Source organism: Tursiops truncatus, chromosome 5 (genome assembly GCF_011762595.2).
Source record: "Tursiops truncatus isolate mTurTru1 chromosome 5, mTurTru1.mat.Y, whole genome shotgun sequence".
NCBI classification, from domain to species: Eukaryota; Metazoa; Chordata; class Mammalia; order Artiodactyla; family Delphinidae; genus Tursiops; species Tursiops truncatus.
This window is the reverse complement of record NC_047038.1, coordinates 25,875,374-25,896,470: the sequence shown is the minus strand read 5'-3', so window position 1 is coordinate 25,896,470 and position 21,097 is coordinate 25,875,374. Positions and strand designations below refer to the sequence as shown.

The window sequence follows — 21,097 nt, the reverse complement described above, 5'->3', positions numbered from 1 at the left end:
GCCCGCGAGCATCCCAGTCCCAGGACTCTTAAGCCCTCGCTCAGCCCGCGAGCGCGTGGCACGAAGGCGCGTCCGCATCCATGCCCCAGCCGAAGGAGCAGGAGGTGCTCGCAGCCCCAGGCGTCTGATGCGAGGCTGAGCACGTGGCTGCCCGCGTCGTGCCCCGCTGAGCCAGGCGCGACAGGAGAGGGGCGCGCTCCAGCTCTGCTAGCCGCGCGCTAGGCGAGGCGGGGCGGGGCGGGGCGTGGCCGGGGGGGCGCGGCCGCCCGCGGAGAGCCGCGGAAGAGCAGGCGCGCCGCGGCCGTGAGGGAGGACACGGTTCAAGCTTTGCAGTCAACTGTGAGTCCCGAGAGCCAGTCCTAAGCTAACACACTAACTCTGCAGCCTTCCTCACGACCCCAAGCCACCGAAGGCGGCGACACCTGATCCAGCACACAAACGGGTCCCTTCTGTCCCCGGATACAATTTCGCGGCGGAGACGCACTCAAACTCACGCGCAGCAGCCAAGAGCGGAGGTAAGCGGACGGACCACGCCGCTCCAGCGGGCGGAAGGGGGGCGGGGCGGCAAGAGGAGAGGGGCGTTGTTTGCTCCCTGAGGTGAGTGCCGGGCGGATGGCTGCGACCCAGGGGTGGGGGATAGGGATCCGAAAGTGCAGATGGGGTTGGACTGAGGGGGTAGGGGGTTGGGGGTGGGTAGGGTGTGGGGCGGAGGTGTGTAAAGGAGATCTTTCCTTGCTGCCTCGCTCGCGCCCGTGCTCCTTTCCCGGCCGTATGGCGCCCGTTTGAGGGTCCTCTCGCGTTTCGTGCGTGCAGGCTGAGAGAGGGGATCACCCGGCGTGGATCTGGCCAAGGACCTTGCACTTGACCCCGGAGCTATCGGCACCGCGGAGCCCCCGCCGCCAGCCAGGGATGGGGGCCCGGGAGGTGCTTGGGAAACTCTGCAACTCTCCTCTACTTCGTCCTCTCCCTGAGGGGGAACTAGACCTGGGTGCATTGGGGGTAGCGCGTGTCTTGGGGCTACACACACAGACGCACAGAAACAGGGACCTTTCAGTGCCCGCAAGCCTGTGCGACCCCCGGAAATGGACAGTGGTCGCAGGGTCTCCGCGCGGATGCGGGAGCCATATGGCGTGCCCTTGCTTTAGAGAAGCGTGTGCGGGTTAGGAGGCGAGAGAAGGACGCGCTGCAGGAAGTAGGGCGCCTTCCACGGGCTAGAGGAGCGGCGAGGGGGCCTGGGATGCGTGGTTTGGAGTTGTACGAGGCAAACCGCATCGGAGTGCGACAGGGCAAAAGGACAGTCACGCGTGGCGAGGGGGTTACTCAATCGGTATGTGTAAATTCGCTGGTTTAATGGAGGGTTTATGAAGTTGAGTACGGGGAACGTGCCGCTCTGCAGCACTTCCGTAGGGAAAGTACCACCTCTGTACCTGTACCTCTGGTTCCCATCGCCGAAAAGCAACCCCAAGGGGTGGGGTGGGGGGTGGTGAGGAGGGGAGAAAGTGAAAGAACTTCTGAAAGTACTGGAACTCGGAATACTAGATTGTGTTAACTAGTCATTATCACGGGGGAGAGGGCGTATCGCAAGGGGGAGGAGTGGGTAGCATTCGAGTCACCTGCATTATGAACCAGTGTTAGCAACAGAGGCAGCCTTTTATTTCAAGTGGGTTCCACCCATAAACGATAGGAAAAACACTACTCTAAAAACCTTCGATTTCCCTTGGGCTGTCATCTCGTACAATGAGTTTTTTAAGATTAATGACATGAAGGTGTGGTTGTTTGGCTAGATGCCAAGTGTGCTGTTGTTTCTATTTATGATAATTTCATGTTCAAAGAAAAAATAAGTCTGCACTCAGAATTGGTGTAATTGGTGTGCTTTATTTCCACTTACTCCCAGAAAAAAATGCCACTTGAAGGAAGGCTAGGAAGTGCTTTTTAATTGGTATGTTAATAGTGTTAGGAGTAATCACATTTTATTCCCTGGAGAGTTTTAAATTAATGGAAGAGTCATGCACATCAATATTGTATAGTGAGGGAATCCGAACTTTGCATTAATTGAATTAGATCATAAACCAGACTATTTTTTCTGTCTCAGAGAGAAACAGTGGACTAGCTTTCTCTTATGGAAACTATCTCCAGGCAGTTTGAGATAATTGCTTTTGGACTGTTTCTGTTCGGCAACTATTCTAGATAATTCTAGAGGGAAACACTCAAGTGCTATTTGATTTGCCTGTCACCCACAAGGTAAGGTTGACATCTTGTGTGATTTAGAGCTATAGCAGTGTTTAAAAACTACAATGAAGCATACTTCCGTGACATTTAGTAATAGCTTGATAGTATATTAGTAGCTCGGGCATAACTGAGTAAAAACTGTACTTGTGACTTTCTCGTGATAATACTACTGTAGAGATTCAAACTCTTTTTAAGTCTAAAAGTTCCAGAGCTTTATGCTTGTTGTACTAATGCCTGGTGTGCATATTAGAATAAGTAAACCAATGGAGTAAAAAATATTTGTAAAAAAATTTATTTTTTGTAAAATCTTTTTGTGTGTAAAGAGTTTGAAAGTTCACATTTGATTTGAATTACTTAAAACATTTCATGGTACCTTATGAATAACTATCAGCTTAATTACCATGTAAATATTGATGGCAAAGGAAGAAAATAACCACACTCTCAATTGTCAGACTCCTTTTCGAAGTTATTTATGTGCTTGTTTATAAGATAATATTGACTTGATGCTGTTTAATTCACATTAGATTTCCAAAGTACACCAGGAGAGTAAGAACTTTTGATTGTTTTTGCAATGTCATAGTATCTCATTTATTTGACATTATCTGGGTTATTACTTATTTACATAAGCACATTTTCAAAATAGCTGACCCCTCACACCGTTAATTACTGACACTTTAAAAAGTTAGCTATTAAAACAAGTAATTTCTAAATATTACACTCTTACTTGCTCCCCAGGATGTAAGTTATTTTTTTTTTGTTGGACTGTCTTTATGAACATGAATTCATAAAGAATTGAATAGTGCTATTCCTTGAGGTGTATAGAGCTGTTTTTGTTTATAGTAAATGGCCTCAGCCTGCCTGGTTGAAATACTAGATTGGGGACAGAAGTACTATTCTTTTTTTTTTATGGTTTTTCTGGGTCCTCTTTCTGTTATCAGCTATCACTTTCTGCTGCTGTCAGGCTGTGAGCGGGCCCTGCTGCTCTATTATCTGTTGTCTTTTTTTTTTTCTTTTTTTTTCCTGAAATGATGTGGGCTATTGCTCGAGTATAAAGCCTGCGTAATTTGTGACAGGTACTTGCTGTTCTCATCCTTTGTTTCTGGGCTAGATAGTGAGCTCAATGGCTGAGGTTCCTAGAAGGGTAACTTCTATATAAATGGTTTTAACGTGTTTTTTTAATAGAAAATTTTGTATATGAGATCTTTAGAAGGGTGTCTTGATTTCAGACATTCAGTCTTCTGGAAGATCTTTGCTTTTCCAAGAAATTGAAGCAGGCTTTAAAAAAAGTTTCCTTTTCTTATGGTAGGCCCAGATTGTCTTTGTTTAGGAATACGTGTCCGATGATACTTTACATCCTGCTTTCGGCCATTGAAATTGACTAGCTGTATGTAATGTTGGCACTATGTCTCTACTCTGGAAGCTAGGAATAAGAAGTGTGATTTGATAAGCCTGGTGCCCATACTTGAAGCTAGGTGAATCATTTCAGTATTACTTTGCATACCCACACATGGGGTTACATAATCAGATGAGTTTGAATAAAGTTGTTTAATTTAGTGTTGAAAGCGGTGATAATTATATCTTCCTAATCTAAAGCATTTCACAAACATCCTTCTTTTTTTCAACAAATACTTATGAAAAGCATACTATGCATTGGGCACTATGGTCCTGTACACTGGGGATATGCAGACACATAAGACCATGGGAGGACTCTGGGTTTAAGAGGATTAGATAGATAGAAAACAAGTTGGCTTCAATAAGTACAAAATAATGCTATATGTTCTTGAGTGCTTTGATAGAGAAATGCAGAGTGCCCTGAACAGGCATTTGGAAGTGGCCAGTTCTACATGGGAACAGAGACTAAAGAGGCTTCATAGAGAAGGTGACAACAGAGGAGTCAGTGTAGACAAGGGCAAGATCATGGAGGACTGTTTGCCATCCTACGGTGTGTGGACCATTTTCTCTTCAAGGTTGTTTTAAACAAAGGAGTGGTGAAAACACAGCTCTCACAGCAGTCTAGAAGGATGGATCTGAGGTGTGAGACAGGAATAACAGGTTAGAAGGTATTGGGGTGATCTTGCTAAGAGAAGTTGAGGAACTTACATCAAAGTTGTGGCAGTGAGATGAAGGAGAGACTTTGGTCACGCAGATGTTAAGGTGGTAGAAGCTCTCAGATTAGGTGACTGGTTAGATGGTGGGTGGTATGGGAGGATGGGATAGGGACTTTAAAGGAGAAGCCGATTTGAGGACCAAGGATGATAGAGTTCAGCTTTGGACATGTAGAATATGAAGTGCTTATAGAAAATCCAGCTGGAGATGAGTGTCCGATGGATCATTGCACAGAACTTCTGAGCAGAGAGGTCTGGGCTAGTTAGGTAGGTAGATAAATGGATAGATTAATGGATGGGTGGATAGACTGACTGCTTTAACCATTTTCAACATATAGGTGGTTGCAAAAAAAAAAAAAAAAACGGAAGTCAGTAGATCTTCTAGGGCAGGTTCAGAGAGTAAGATGAAAAAAGAGGCCTGGGGAGATTCTAAAATCAAATTGTTGGCTAGAGATATAGGGAGCAGTAAAGAAGAAAAAGGTACAGAGTGAAAGTCGGGAGGAAAATTAGGGGAGAGTAACTTTTAGTAGCTGAAGGAGGAAAGAATTTCAAGAAATGAGGGGCTAAGTACTAAAATGAGGGGTATCAGACAGTCCTGGTTCTGCCCCTGACTAGCTATGTGACCTTGAACTCAGAATTTAGTTCCCTTTCCTCATTTACATAACGAAGATCAAAGTGTGACCTCCCAGGGCCACTGTGAGGATCAAATGAGATAAAGTCTATCAAGCTCAGTGACTGGAAGTTATCTGGTTTGTGTTCAATAAGTGCTAGCTGTTTTTATGGAAATAGGACTTGGATTTGGTGATAGGGAGGTCTGTAGAGACTGCTGCTTTCAGCAGTACTCGCTCTCAGGGTTTAGGGAGGGTGATTAAAAGATATGTTTCAGATGGAAACTTGATCATATTTATAGCCTTTGAGGAGGAAGCCAGTACAATAGGGGCACTTGAAAATTCTGAAGGGAAAAGAGAGCCATTGGAACATGTTCCTTGGCTAGGGGGCAGGGTTGGCTCAAGAGCTCTGGGAGATGTTAGCTTCCTCAGGACAAGCCATGCTTCCACCAGCCTGGAGGGTCCACAGCATCTTTGTTGCTTTTTAAAAGCATCTGGTAATCAAATCATAGACATTTTTAACATCTTATTTAAGGTTTCTTGGTATTTAAGTGAGTTTAAGTGAGTTCTAGTTTCTCAGATAATATAATAAGGACAAAGATTATTCATTTTAAAAGACTCTGAAAACAAAAACAAGATAGGTGATATTAAAACTGAACACAGTGTAATTTAATGTTTAATTCAGAAGGCATTTCCATGTCTAAGGCATGGAAGGCATTTCCATAGGGTCTTAAAAATCAACACCATGGAAATCAGGTATTAACCTGTGTAATAGGGGAAGGACTGATTTGTAGATTTCTTAAAAAATTGAGCTGACCATAGTAATATTTAAAAATATCTACTTTTGGGGCTTCCCTGGTGGTGCAGTGATTAAGAATCCGCCTGCCAATGCAGGGGACATGGGTTCGAGCCCTGGTCCAGGAAGATCCCACATGCCACGGAGCAACTAAGCCCGTGCACCACAACTACTGAGCCTGCGCTCTAGAGCCCGCGAGCCACAGCTACTGAGCCCACGTGCTGCAACTACTGAAGCCCGTGCGCCTAGGGCCTGTGCTCCGCAACAAGAGAAGCCACCGCAATGAGAAGCCTGCGCACCACAATGAAGAGTAGCCCCCGCAACTAGAGAAAAGCCCATGCGCAGCAATGAAGACCCAACGCACACAAAAATAAAAATAAAGTAAAATAAAATAAAATCTACTTTTTTCCTTAGGATTTTCTCTAGTTGGATGAAGTGATGCTTTATATTAGAGATAAACATCTAAAATTAGATTTCTATTTTAATATGTATATATTTTTTACCCTATAATTAATGGGTATTTTGAAAAAAATTTACATATGTGAATTGGTTTGGGAACCACTCAACAACTGAACATGGTGCATGATGTTTACTAGTTGGTTTTTCGTGATTAACTGGTTATAAATATTCCATTTTAGTTCAAATTAGTAAGTTTGTTTCAATACATGCTTATTAATATTCACTACTTATCATTTGTTTTTATATATATATGTATATGTATGTATGTGTGTGTATATATATATATATATATATATATATATACACACATACATACATATATATATATAATTTTTTTTTTTTTTTGGCTGTGCAGTGTGGCATGCGGTATCTTAGTTCCCTGACCAGGGATCAAACCCGTGCCCCCTGCAGTGGAAGTGTGGAGTCTTAACCACTGGACTGCCAGGGAAGTCCCTCATTTGTTTATATAACGTGTAGCATAGTACATAGTTTTTAGGACGTCCAATAAATGTTTTCTGAGTAAAATGAAATTAGATGTTCAGTATTTTTAAGGTGAACTGAAGTCCATTATGTATGTGGTTTTTAACCTTTGATGACGTTCTTTCCCTGAAATTCTCTAGCTACATTTTTTGTTATCAGGACCTCTCTGTTTTGGAGTTGAGTTTCCGTCTGTTGTGCTAACTCCCTCACAGTGTATGGTCCCACTCTTGCAAAACGTAGTGGGCTGTGCCGGTGATTTTCAATTTAGGACTTCTGACAGTTCCATGTTACATATTCACCAACTCAGTTTTGGACTCTATACTGTCCTGCTCAGGACTCCCTTACAGAGATGACAAGTGCCACATTGAAATTAACTTAGACGTGAGGTCAGCATTTAGGAGTGCAGAGCCCCAACAAAGACGGAACCTTTGGGTTTGTGAATGGCATGGTATGTAGGACAGCCTAGGTCAGTTCCTACTCTGGTTGGAAATTTATGTAAGTATTAAAACATTTGGATTAGATAGAAAGAATGTGTAGTTAGGAACATTTCAGAGATACTGTGTATTTTGATAATAGGTTTGTGCTATTTGTCTGAATTATTAATAATGGAAACAGTCATTATATTGGAGGTGTAATTTCCCTTGACTTGATTTAGAGAACAGAAATGAACCTTTTGGGATTCTAGTCCACTAAATAAATTTACATTGTAACTGATTTGGTAAATATTTGCTTGATTTGGGAATATTATGAATACAAACATGTGTACAATTATTTTGCACTTTTCAATTCTATTTCGAAGAAATTTGATACTTGACACATTTTCAAGAGTTATACTATTTTAGCTATTACATTGGCTATAACTTGCTTTAATAATAACCATGGGGCTGATTTTCCTTCAAGTGGGATGTTTTAGTGTAAACAAAATGTTCCCATGGATTTAAAAACTTTTTAAAAAGTAGAATCAAGTGTACGAATATGCTGTATATTTTTATAATATGTTCCTGAAAAGTAGTATAAAATTTGGTTTTTATAAATTGAATATTTATAGAATTTAAAATTTTCAAAACACTTGAAAGTAAGGCAAAATTTTAACTCTTAAAATATAGGTGACGGGTATACAGATGTTTTCTATATTAATCTTTATACTTTTCCATAGGTTTGAAATAGTCGACAGTCCAAAATATATGAACAGTGATTTTAAAGCATATCCTATTTTAAAGGTACCCAGAGACTTTGCTTATTTAAAGCAATCTCAAAGTACACCTCTCTATAAAAGGAATCCCATTTTGGTTAATCTGTTTTGCAAATTCAAACTTTCCTAATGGACTTACACAACAACAACAACAAAACTTAGGGACACCTCTGTACCACATTGTAAATATACTCAGATACACCATCTTAAGCTTGTAACATACAGGCTTAATCTGATTCTAGACCTCATCCTCACCTTAATATCCCTTATTCAGAAGAGAAGGCATTGACAGGAAGAATTTTTTTTTTTTTTTTAACTAGCAATGGAATAAGCCATCCACTGGTGTTGCCTTCCTGCTTTGAGAGAGCTGCCCTGAGACTGGGCGGATGACACAGGCCCTGCAGTCCCTTGGCTGTGGCTTCTCCTTCTGAGGAAGGCCATGTGCTTTACATAGACTTTGCATGTGTGCTGCTGTACCTGTGGTTCACCTGTACTCGTCAGCCAATCAGGAGAGTGGGGCTTAGAGGAAAACTAGTCAAACAGGTTTGCCTGTCTACTTAGAAGGGGGGGGGAGGGAGCAGTGAAATTTGTGGATAAGGTCAAGGGTGAAACTATTTTAAGGAATATTAATGCTAATCACTGACTCTGTTTTTTCCTGGTTTTGAAAATACTTCAGGGGCATTTGTGAGAATATATCTTAATGGAGCCTAAAGCGAGAGTAAGGGAAACTGGAAGGAGAAATAAATAAGAAACAGGGAATTAGAGCAAGATGGAGAGTAGACAAGGAAAGACAGTAGTGGAGGGGAAGGAAAAAAAAAGAGGAAAAGGACAAGTGTCTCGGTGGCATATGTGGGCTTTGTGTGAACCTGGAGCATCATAACAGGAAACCATAGTATTGATCTGAGCATGAGTTTAATTAAAACCAATAGCTGTGATCCTCAATATCCCAAAGAAGGAACAGCCTACTGGCTTAGGGCTGAGGTTTACTAGGAACGTTGGTGGGAAAATGTAGTTACCATCTCAGACACTACCTTTATGTGGGAAATTCTCAGTTCCTTTGAACAACAGTCAGATGTTACATTCATACAGCTTTTTTGCACTTTGCAAATTGCTGACTCATACATTCTGTCATTTTATCCTCATTCTGCCCCTGAGCGTTGTCCGGTAGGTAGTCACATCTTACAAACCATGACCTGGGGGTGCAGAGCTCTGAAATCACCAGGACAGTCTGCAGGGGATTTGATGTTGGAACCCAGGCTCCTGGCTACTCATTTTCCCATGGGAATCCTGGCTTTCAGGGCTCTCTCTCGTCCTGCTGCCTTCTGATCACCCTTGTTTACTTCCTGCTGTGCCCAGCACGTTCCATTTATTGGGTTCATTTCTCTCTTTAAGCATTTGCTTTAGGATACCCCACACCTGAACTGTTCTTTTTTTTCGTCTGTGCTTTCAAATTCTCATCCTTCGTGGTTTCTACACTCAGTCCCACCTCAGACTGTTGCTTCCCAGTTTCTTTTGCTTTTGACTTTCCTGTCTACATTTGTCCATGATATTTGAACACTTAGTTACATTCATTCTCCCTCTAAGAAGAGTATGCGCAGTTAGAGTGTGGACTTTCACTCTTAGTTTCCCCATAAGACCTTGGACAAACATACTAATCAGAGGTAACATATTTAAACGTAATTGAATGATACCTTCAGTGACTCATAAAGCAGGCAAGGAGGTAAATTCTCTAAAATGCTGTATGTATATTGATGCTTTTTTCCTTTTGTTTATTTTCAAAACCACATATTCAAACTTGAAATGTTCCCTTCCTTTTTTTTTTCAAGTATGGAGTATTAACTCTTTTTTAAAAATTACTTTACTTTTATTTTGCATCTTTATTGGAGTATAATTGGTTTACAATGGTGTGTTAGTTTCTGCTTTATAACAAAGTAAATCAGTTATACATATACACATGTTCCCATATCTCTTCCCTCTTGCGTCTCCCTCCCTTCACCCTCCCTATCCCACCCCTCTAGGTGGTCACAAAGCACCAAGCTGATCTCGCTGTGCTATGCAGCTGCTTCCCTCTAGCTATCTATTTTACGTTTGGTAGCGTATATATGTCCATGCCACTCTCTCACTTTGTCACAGCTTATACCCTTCCCCCTCCCCATATCCTCAAGTCCATTCTCTAGTAGGTCTGTGTCTTTATTCCTGTCTTACCCCTAGGTTCTTCATGATATTTTTTTTTTCTTAAATTCCATATATATGTGTTAGCATACGGTATTGTCTTTCTCTTTCTGACTTACTTCACTCTGTATGACAGACTCTAGGTCCATCCACCTCATTACAAATGGCTCAATTTCGTTTCGTTTTATGGCTGAGTAATATTCCATTGTATATATGTGCCACATCTTCTTTATCCATTCATCGGATGATGGACACTTAGGTTGTTTCCATCTCCTCGCTATTGTAAATAGAGCTGCGATGAACATTTTGGTACATGACTCTTTTTGAATTATGGTTTTCTCAGGGTATATGCCCAGTAGTGGGATTGCTGGGTCGTATGATAGTTCTATTTGTAGGTTTTTAAGGAACCTCCATACTGTTCTCCATAGTGGCTGTACCAATTCACATTCCCACGACCAGTGCAAGAGTGTTCCATTTTCTCCACACCCTCTCCAGCATTTATTGTTTCTAGATTTTTTGATGATGGCCAATCTGACTGGTGTGAGATGATATCTCATTGTAGTTTTGATTTGCATTTCGCTAATGATTAATTATATTGAGCATTCTTTCATGTGTTTGTTGGCAATCTGTATATCTTCTTTGGAGAAATGTCTATTTATGTCTTCTGCCCATTTTTGGATTGGGTTGTTTATTTTTTTGTTATTGAGCTGCATGAGCTGCTTGTAAATTTTGGAGATTAATCCTTTGTCAGTTGCTTCACTTGCAAATATTTTCTCCCATTCTGAGGGTTGTCTTTTGGTCTTGATTATGGTTTCCTTTGCTGTGCAAAAGGTTTGAAGTTTCATTAGGTCCCATTTGTTTATTTTTGTTTTTATTTCCATTTCTCTAGGAGATGGGTCAAAAAGAATCTTGCTGTGATTTGTGTCATAGAGTGTTCTGCCTATGTTTTCCTCTAAGAGTTTGATAGTTTCTGGCCTTACATTTAGGTCTTTAATCCATTTTGAGCTTATTTTTGTGTATGGTGTTAGGGAGTGATCTAATCTCATACTTTTACATGTACCTGTCCAGTTTTCCCAGCACCACTTATTTAAGAGGCTCTCCTTTCTTCACTGCACATTCCTGCCTCCTTTATCAAAGATAAAGTGATCATATATGCGTGGGTTTATCTCTGGAATTTCTGTCCTGTTCCATTGATCTATTTTTCTGTTTTTGTGCCAGTACCATAATGTCTTGATTACTGTAACCTTGTAGTATAGTCTGAAGTCAGGGAGCCTGATTCCTCCAGCTCCGTTTTTCGTTCTCAAGATTGCTTTGGCTATTCAGGGTCTTTTGTGTTTCCATAGAAATTGTGAAATTTTTTGTGCTAGTTCTGTGAAAAATGCCAGTGGTAGTTTGACAAGGATTGCATTGAATCTGTAGATTGCTTTGGGGAGTAGAGTCATTTTCACAATGTTGATTCTTCCAATCCAAGAACATGGTATATCTCTCCATCTATTTGTATCATCTTAATTTCTTTCATCAGTGTCTTATAATTTTCTGCACACAGGTCTTTTGTTTCCTTAGGTAGGTTTATTCCTAGATATTTTAGTCTTTTTGTTGCAGTGGTAAATGGGAGTGTTTTCTTGATTTCACTATCAGGTTTTTCATCATTAGTGTATAGGAATGCCAGAGATTTCTGTGCATTAATTTTCTATCCTGCTACTTTACCAAATTCATTGATTAGCTCTAGTAGTTTTCTGGTAGCATCTTTAGGACTCTCTATGTATAGTATCATGTCATCTGCAAACAGTGACAGCTTTACTTCTTCTTTTCCGATTTGGATTCCTTTTATTTCTTTTTCTTCTCTGATTGCTGTGGCTAAAACTTCCAAAACTATGTTGAATAAGAGTGGTGAGAGTGGGCAACCTTGTCTTGTTCCTGATCTTAGTGGAAATGCTTTCAGTTTTTCACCATTGAGGACGATGTTGGCTGTGGGTTTGTCATATATGGCCTTTATTATGTTGAGGAAAGTTCCCTCTAGGCCTACGTTCTGCAGGGTTTTTACCATAAATGGGTGTTGAATTTTGTGGAAAGCTTTCTCTGCATCTATTGAGATGACCATATGGTTTTTCTGCTTCAATTTGTTAATATGGTGTATCTCATTGATTGATTTGTTTATATTGAAGAATCCTTGCATTCCTGGAATAAACCCCACTTGATCATGGTGTATGATCCTTTTAATGTGCTGTTGGATTCTGTTTGCTAGTATTTTGTTGAGGATTTTTGCATCTATTTTCATCAGTGATGTTGGCCTCTATTTTTCTTTCTTTGTGACATCCTTGTCTGGTTTTGGTATCAAGGTGATGGTGGCCTCGTAGAAGGAATTCGGGAGTGTTCCTCCCTCTGCTATATTTTGGAAGAGTTTGAGAAGGATAGGTGTTAGCTCTTCTCTAAATGTTTGATAGAATTTGCCTGTGAAGCCATCTGGTCCTGGGCTTTTGTTTGTTGGAAGATTTTTAATCACAGTTTCAATTTCAGTGCTTGTGACTGGTCTGTTCATATTTTCTATTTCTTCCTGATTCAGTCTTAGCAGGTTGTGCATTTCTAAGAATTTGTCCATTTCTTCCAGGTTGTCCATTTTATTGGCATAGACTTGCTTGTAGTAATCTCTCATGATCTTTTTTATTTCTGCAGTGTCAGTTGTTACTTCTCCTTTTTCCTTTCTAATTCTATTGATTTGAGTCTTCTCCCTTTTTTTCTTGATGAGTCTGGCTAATGGTTTATCAATTTTGTTTATCTTCTCAAAGAACCAACTTTTAGTTTTATTGATCTTTGCTATCGTTTCCTTCATTTCTTTTTCATTTATTTCTGATCTGATCTTTATGATTTCTTTCCTTCTGCTAACTTTAGGGTTTTTTTGTTCTTCTTTCTCTAATTGCTTTAGGTGCAAGGTTAGGTTGTTTATTCGAGATGTTTCCTGTTTCTTAAGGTAGGATTGTATTGCTATAAACTTCGCTCTTAGAAGTGCTTTTGCTGCATCCCATAGGTTTTGGGTCGTCATGTCTCCATTGTCATTTGTTTCTAGGTATTTTTTGATTTCCTCTTTGATTTCTTCAGTGATCACTTCATTATTAAGCAGTGTATTGTTTCACCTCCATGTGTTTGTATTTTTTACAGATCTTTTCCTGTAATTGATATCTAGTCTCATAACGTTGTGGTCAGAAAAGATACTTGATACAATTTCAGTTTTCTTAAATTTACCAGGGCTTGATTTGTGACCCAAGATATGATCTATCCTGGAGAATGTTCCATGAGCACTTGAGAAAAATTCATATTCTGTTGTTTTTGGATGGAATGTCCTATGAATATCAATTAAGTCCATCTTGTTTAATGTATAATGTAAAGCTTGTAGTTTCTTATTTATTTTCATTTTGGATGATCTGTCCATTGGTGAAAGTGGGGTGTTAAAGTCCCCTACTATGAATGTGTTACTGTCGATTTCCCCTTTTATGGCTGTTAGTATTTGCCTTATGTATTGAGGTGCTCCTATGTTGGGTGCATAAATATTTACAATTGTTATATCTTTTTCTTGGATCGATCCCTTGATCATTATGTAGTGTCCTTCTTTGTCTCTTGTAATAGTCTTTATTTTAAAGTCTATTTTGTCTGATATGAGAATTGCTACTCCAGCTTTCTTTTGATTTCCATTTGCATGGAATATCTTTTTCCATCCCCTCACTGTCAGTCTGTATGTGTCTCTAGGTCTGAAGTGGGTCTCTTGTAGACAGCATATATATGGGTCTTGTGTTTGTATCCATTCAGCCAGTCTGTGTCTTTTGGTGGGAGCATTTAGTCCATTTACATTTAAGGTAATTATCGATATGTATGTTCTTATTCCCATTTTCTTAATTGTTTTGGGTTTGTTGTTATAGGTCTTTTCCTTCTCTTGTGTTTCTTGCCTCGAGAAGATCCTCAAGCATTTGTTGTAAAGCTGGTTTGGTGGTGCTGAACTCTCTCAGCTTTTGCTTGTCTCTAAAGGTTTTAATTTCTCCATCAAATCTGAATGAGATCCTTGCTGGGTAGAGTAATCTTGGTTGTAGATTTTTCTCCTTCATCACTTTAAATATGTCCTGCCAGTCCCTTCTGCTTTGCAGACTTTCTGCTGAAAGATCAGCTGTTAACCTTATGAGGATTTCCTTGTGTGTTATTTGTTGTTTTTTCCCTTGCTGCTTTAAATATGTTTTCTTTGTATTTAATTTTTGACAGTTTGATTAATATTTGTCTTGGCATGTTTTTCCTTGGATATATCCTGTATGGGACTCTCTGTGCTTCCTGGACTTGGTTAACTATTTCCTTTCCCATATTAGGGAAGTTTTCAACTATAATCTCTTCAAATATTTTCTCAGTCCCTTTCTTTTTCTCTTCTTCTTCTGGAACCCCTATAATTTAAATGTTGGTGCATTTAATGTTGTCCTAGAGGTCTCTGAGACTGTCCTCAGTTTTTTTTCATTCTTTTTTCTTTAGAAAAAGAATGCAGTTGTTATTTCCACTATTTTATCTCCCAGGTCACTTATCCATTCCTTTGCCTCAGTTATTCTGCTATTGATCCCTTTTAGAGTATTTTGAATTTCATTTATTGTGTTGTTCGTTATTGCTTGTTTCATCTTTAGTTCTTCTAGGTCCTTGCTAAATGTTTCCTGCATTTCCTCTATTCTATTTCCAAGATTTTGGATCATCTTTACTATCATTATTCTGAATTCTTTTTCAGGTAGACTGCCTATTTCCTCTTCATTTGTTAGGTCTGGTGGGTTTTTATCTTGTTCCTGCATCTGCTGTGTGTTTTTCTGTCTTCTCATTTTGCTTATCTTTCTGTGTTTGGGGTCTCCTTTTTGCAGGCTGCAGGTTCGTAGTTCCCGTTGTTTTTGGTGTCTGTCCCCAGTGGCTAAGGTTGGTTCAGTGGGTTGTGTATGCTTCCTGGTGGAGGGGACTGGTGCCTGTGTTCTTGTGGATGAGGCTGGATCTTGTCTTTCTGGTGGGCAGGTCCACGTCTGGTGGTGTGTTTTGGGGTGTCTGTGGACTTATTATGATTTTCAGGAGCCTCTCTTTTAATGGGTGGGGTTGTGTTCCTGTCTTGCTAGTTGTTTGGCATAGGGTGTCCAGCACTGTAGCTTGCTGGTCGTTGAGTGAAGCTGGGTGTTGGTGTTGAGATGGAGATCTCTGCGAGATTTTCACCGTTTGATACTATGTGGAGCTGGGAGGTCTCTTGTGGACCAGTGTCCTGAAGTTGTGTCTCCCACCTCAGAGGCAGAGCAGTGAGTCCTGGCTGCAGCAACAAGAGCCTTTCATCCACACGGCTCAGAATAAAAGGGAGGAAAAAGTAGAAAGAAAGAGAGAGAGAGAGAGAGGGAGGGAGGAAAGAATGAGGAAGGAAGGAAAAGAAAGAAAGGAAGAAAGAGGATGAAATAAAATAAAGTATGGTAAAATAAAATAATTAAAATAAAAAAAAATTTATTAAGAAAAAAAAATTTTTTTAAGTTAAAAAAAAAAACATCAGACGGATAGAACCCTAGTACAAATGGTGAAAGCAAAGCTATACAGACAAAATTTCACACAGAAGCATACACATACATACTCACAAAAAGAGGAAAAGGAAAAAATAATAAATCTTGCTTTGAACCTCCTCAATTTGGGATGATTCGTTGTCTTTTCAGGTATGCCACAGATGCAGGGTACATCAAGTTGATTGTGGAGATTTAATCTGCTGCTCTTGAGGCTGCTGGGAGAGATTTCCTTTTCTCTTCTTTGTTCGCCCAGCTCCCGGGTTTCGGCTTTGGATTTGGCCCCGCCTCTGCGTGTAGGCCGCTGGGGGGCGTCTGTTCTTTGCTCGGACAGAACAGGGTTAAAGGAGCCACTGATTCAGGGACTCTGGCTCACTCAGGCCAGGGGGAGGGAGGAGCACGGATGCGGGGCGAGACTTCGGCGGCAGAGGCCGGCGTGACGTTGCACCAGCCTGAGGCACACCGTGCATTCTCCCGGGGAAGTTGTCCCTGGATCCCGGAACCCTGGCAGTGGCGGGCTGCACAGGCTCCCCGGAAGGGAGGTGTGGATAGTGACCTGTGCTCGCACACAGGCTTCCTGGTGGTGGCAGCAGCAGCCTTAGCGTCTCATTCCCTTCGCTGAGGTCCACGCTGTTAGCCGCGGCTCGCGCCTGTCTGTGGAGCTCCTTTAAGCAGCGCTCTGAATCCCCTCTCCTCGCGCACCTGGAAACAAAGAGGGAAGAAAAAGTCTCTTGTCTCTTCGGCAGGTCCAGACTTTTTCCCGGACTCCCTCCCGGCCAGCCGTGGCGCACTAAGCCCTGCAGGCTGTGTTCACGCCGCCAGTCCTCTCCCTGCGCTCCACTGGAAGCCCGAGCCTCAGCTCCCAGCCCCGCCCGCCCCGGCGGGTGAGCAGACAAGCCTCTCGGACTGGTGAGTGCTGGTCGGCCCTGATCCTCTGTGCGGGAATCTCTCCGCTTTGCCCTCCGCACCCCTGTTGCTGCGCTCTCCTCCGTGGCTCCGAAGCTTCCGCCCTCCGCCCCCCGCAGTCTCCACCCGCGAAGGGGCTCCTAGTGTGTGGAAACTTTTCCTCCTTCACGGCTCCCTCCCACTGGTGCAGGTCCTGTCCCTATTCTTTTGTCTCTGTTTATTCTTTTTTCTTTTGCCCTACCCAGGTACGTGGGGAGTTTCTTGCCTTTTGGGAGGTCTGAGGTCTTCTGCCAGTGTTCAGTAGGTGTTCTGTAGGAGTGGTTCCACGTGTAGATGTATTTCTGGTGTATCTGTGGGGAGGAAGGTGATCTGCGCGTCTGACTCTTCCGCCATCTTACCCCTCTCACCCTTCCTTTGTTTTTAAATGAAATGTTCTGTATAAACTGCTGTATCATTTAGTTAAAACAGAAGAAAAAAGTTGGTCTGTAGAAAGGTTATATATAGTTCTTTGAACTCATCATTATAAAATTAATAATTGTTTAGTAGATTTTTCTTTTAAAATTTACCTGGGGCTTCTAATGGATGGAAGTGTATTCACAGCTAATTCTAAGAAAGGCTAATAAGAGGAAATAATGACAGAGATAATTGCTATTTAGTTTCGGGTTTTTTTTTTTTTTTTTTTTTTTTTTTTTTGTGGTACGTGGGCCTCTCACTGTTGTGGCCTTTCCTGTTGCGGAGCACAGGCTCCGGACGCACAGGCTCAGCGGCCATGGCTTACGGGCCTAGCCGCTCCACGGCATGTGGGATCCTCCCGGACCGGGGCACGAACCCATGTCCTCTGCATCGGCAGGCGGACTCTCAACCACTGCGCCACCAGGGAAGCCCTATTTAGTTTTTAATTTGGATTTATATTTGAATATAAATATGGCTGATGTCAAGGAATAGTAGTTGGAAAAGAGAATGATTACACATATTAGGAAGCTGTGACTTCAGAAGCATTTAAATGCTCCCTTCTCCCCCCACCCCCCAGTTAAGACGTTTTATAGCGATTAGCCAGAAGCACAGGCTGAGTTCTTTTCCCTCTTACCAAAGCTCTCTGGTTCAGAATGTCTCCTCTTCCATCTCTTCTGGGCAGGGCAGTAGGAGTAGGAATAGGAATAAGAAGAGATTTCAAGAAATCTCTTCAAAGAAAGGAAATCAATGGGTTAGGAAAGAATATTATTAATAAGAAGTGATGCCTGACTCTTATTTGCCAGTTTTAAATAATTCTTGAGAGCATTGAGAGGTGATTGTTATTTTGACTAGCATATGCTTTAGAGTATACTTTTTGTTCACGTTTCTAAACAATGCTAAATATGCAGAAACAAGGGCCTCTGGCTGTCCTGCTCCCTCTTTTTGCTCTCTCACTGTTTCATTTGTCTGCCTTTCTGGAGATAATGTCCTTGCCTTTGGCGGGGAGTTCAGAAGAGAAATCCCAGTGAATGGCTTGCAAATTGTCAGTAGGAATGTGGGTAGAGGTGTGTTTGGGGGGCTGGGGGAGGGTGGTAGAGTCTGCCCATCAGTAGAGTAGGATCTAGTCATTTTATTCAGATCGTCCTGTATAGTAGTTGTCCAGCCTCTATACGAGCCCAACTGCTTTATGCTTTCTCATCATTATTTTTACCAGTAAAAGTAATTTAGCTTATCATTTTGATACTACATAAATGTAGTACTACTCTTATTCCTACTCTGCTCACAAGGCATGGAAGGGGAGACACTTTGAACCAGACATGTTGAATTCCTGGAGGTTTGTCTAGTGAGCATCTGTAACATATAAGGATTAATCCAGGGACTTCCCTGGTGGCACAGCGGTTAAGAATCCGCCTGCCAATGCAGGGGACATGGGTTGGATCCCTGATCTGGGAAGATCCCACATGCCACGGAGTATCTAAGCCCGTGCACTATAACTACTGAGCCTGCTCTCTAGAGCCCGTGAGCCACAACTACTGAGACTGTGCTCTAGAGCCCGCAGGCCACAACTACTGAGCCCATGTGCCACAACTACTGAAGCCCGCGAGCCTAGAGCACATGCTCCGCAACGAGAGAAGCCACTGCAATGAGAAGCCCGCACACCGCAACAAAGAGTAGCCCCCACTCGCCACAACTAGAGAAAGCCTGTGTGCAGCAGCAAAGACCCAACACAGCCAAAAAAAAAAAAAAGAAAGAATTAATCCAACCATTCGTTCACAGGCAGCCTATTATATGATAGAAGTCTTCTGCCATAGAGCCAAAATACACGGTGGCTTTTCAAATCTAGTATAAAATTGAAAGGTTTTTATGTATAAAAGTGTAAGAAGGTCATTAGTAAGGCTTTTCAAAGACTGCTGATTTGCTTTGTGGATCCCAGAATTCAAGAAAAAGCCTGTTATCTGGCATGTGGCAGTGGCAACTTGGGAGAGTCTTTATGTGGTATAGATAAGAGATACTGGATTAGGACCCAGGAAACCTGAGTGCTAGTTCCGACTCTGCCAATGAGTAACTATGAACTAGCCAAATGATGCTTGGCAACCACCCGCTGGAGACCTTGTCCCTTTCTCTACGAATGAGAGGGCTTGGACTCAGTTATCTTTAGTTTTTAAATTGGGACTGATTTATTACATAAAATATGAAAATACATATTTTAACATATAGTTGGCATCATTTCATAACAAGCATATTATGTGTGCAAGACCGTTAACAATGGCAGTGATATACAAAATACTTCCTTAGACTTGCCTCATTGTGTTGACTATCAAGTCTAATCCTAGATGCTTAGAAGCCACAAAACTACATTTTTACTTGTTTGTAAGGGAGTATCAGAGAAATGCATTCTCAGCCTACCAAAATCTTCCTCTTCTGGAGAACAATATAAGGTTGCTGTTTTATCTGATCCTCCATAACAACCTTCTCTTTGTGATTTGACTAGCGTTTTATGAGACAGCAGTGGGGAAGTTTGCTATTTGTTCACTCTACAGGACTTGCAAGGAACTGAATAGGGAAATATCCAGAATTATTTTAAGTTTGTTTTTTGGTTATATTTGGCCAGACATTTTGGGTCCCAAAACATGTTTAAGTTATCACATGGGGATTTATTTTGTGACTCTTATAATGTTAATGTAGATAATGTTAAAAATTTGCTTAAACTAGTGATATTAAACAAAGGATATTATTAATAATAAGAGAAACAATCCCATGATCTTTTGTGATCCTAGTACATTTTCGAAGCCTTAAGATTCTCTAAGAAATGGTGTATTGAAAAGCTGTTTCCCACACATGTGATTTTGTCCCATTGTGGGAGAAGGTAATTTGATCTGCATTTCCTCCACATTCATTGTGGTATTCTGCTAATTAAATCCCAATGAAAGAGTTATAAAAAGTCCTAATGAAACATTTTAAAACATTAATCAAACATCAGTTTTTTTTTAAGAAAGCATATACCTATGAGAACCTAAAGCCTCATACAAACTCAGTTGTACGATTTATGAAAATTTTCTCATTTGTTTAAGGATGAGATCAGAATCAAAACAAAGAATTTCCTTATTGTTTGCTGAATGTTGATCACATGATGCAGAAGCATGGAGATAACTGGTACCAAGCTGGTCTTAAGGAGGTGCAGAAAAAGAAATCCACACTGTATCTGTGGATATGGGTATCTATAAAATTGTGGTTTTTAAAATTGCAAACTTTTTTCTCTATCAGTGATTCTCAAAATGGTCCCTGGACCAGCAGCATCAACATCCCTTGGGAATTTGTTAGATATGCAGATTCTTGGACCCCTCCCAGATCTACAGGATCAGAAACTGAGGACAGGCCTAAAAGTCTGTTATAACAAACTCTTCAGGTGATTCTGATGCATACTAAAGTTTGAGAACCACTGATCTATGATACTAAATATAACGAGTTCCAGTTTTCTCATGTGATGAAAAAATTTCTAATCATTTTAGGGACAAAAGAAAAATCTAGTATAAATTTCAAAATGTTTTCCTGGTTAACACTTTTCCTGGTTAGTTTTTATAACCTAAATTCATGATACTGTATATTATTTACTAATTGGTTGTTTAGGGGTATTCAAGTATTCTTAGTTTTGCCAACACACACACACACACACACAAGCTCCTCAATTTATTAAAAGACAACAAAGTGGGTTGGATTAGTTTACTTTTGTGTATTTTGCTATGACTTTGTGAAAGTGTAGCTCACTGGTTCTCAATATCATAATCCCTTGGGGAGCATCAAAAAGAAAACAAAAAACTCTAAGACCTAGGTAGGCCTCACCTCCAGAAATTCTGATTTTTAATTGATCTAGGTTGGGAGCGGCAGGTTTTCAGGCGTCTCTAGTTTTCACGGGCTCCCCAGATGATTATAATGAGCAGTCAGAGTTGAGAGCCACTGGAGTGGAGCTGTTTGTTGGAAGATTGGCTCACCTACCAAGATATCAGTTCCTTAAAAAAATTGCATATTAAGTCCATTAAGTCCTTTCGTTATTTTAAGCAAATTGTCTTTTGTTTATGTGTGATTGAAAAACAATTTGTTTTCCAGTAGGTTATTGGTATTGTTGACTGGTTGACCTCATTATTGATCATGTTTTATTACTC

At 41.1% G+C, this 21,097-nt stretch overlaps 1 protein-coding gene across 4 annotated transcripts in view; it reads left to right on the top strand.

Annotated features, from left to right (window-relative positions):
* The first annotated feature begins 346 nt into the window (after positions 1-346).
* Positions 347-21,097, top strand: part of UGT8 (UDP glycosyltransferase 8) — a 94,057-nt gene continuing 73,306 nt past the window's right edge. For 2 of the 4 annotated variants that reach the window (XM_019927858.3, XM_019927856.3), the window contains exon 1: positions 347-515. The gene's annotated coding sequence lies outside the window, so the exon portion shown is untranslated. Of the gene's footprint in view, positions 516-16,324; positions 16,488-21,097 lie in introns of all 4 variants that reach the window. The other 2 variants (XM_073804921.1, XM_073804920.1) reach the window with 2 other exon arrangements.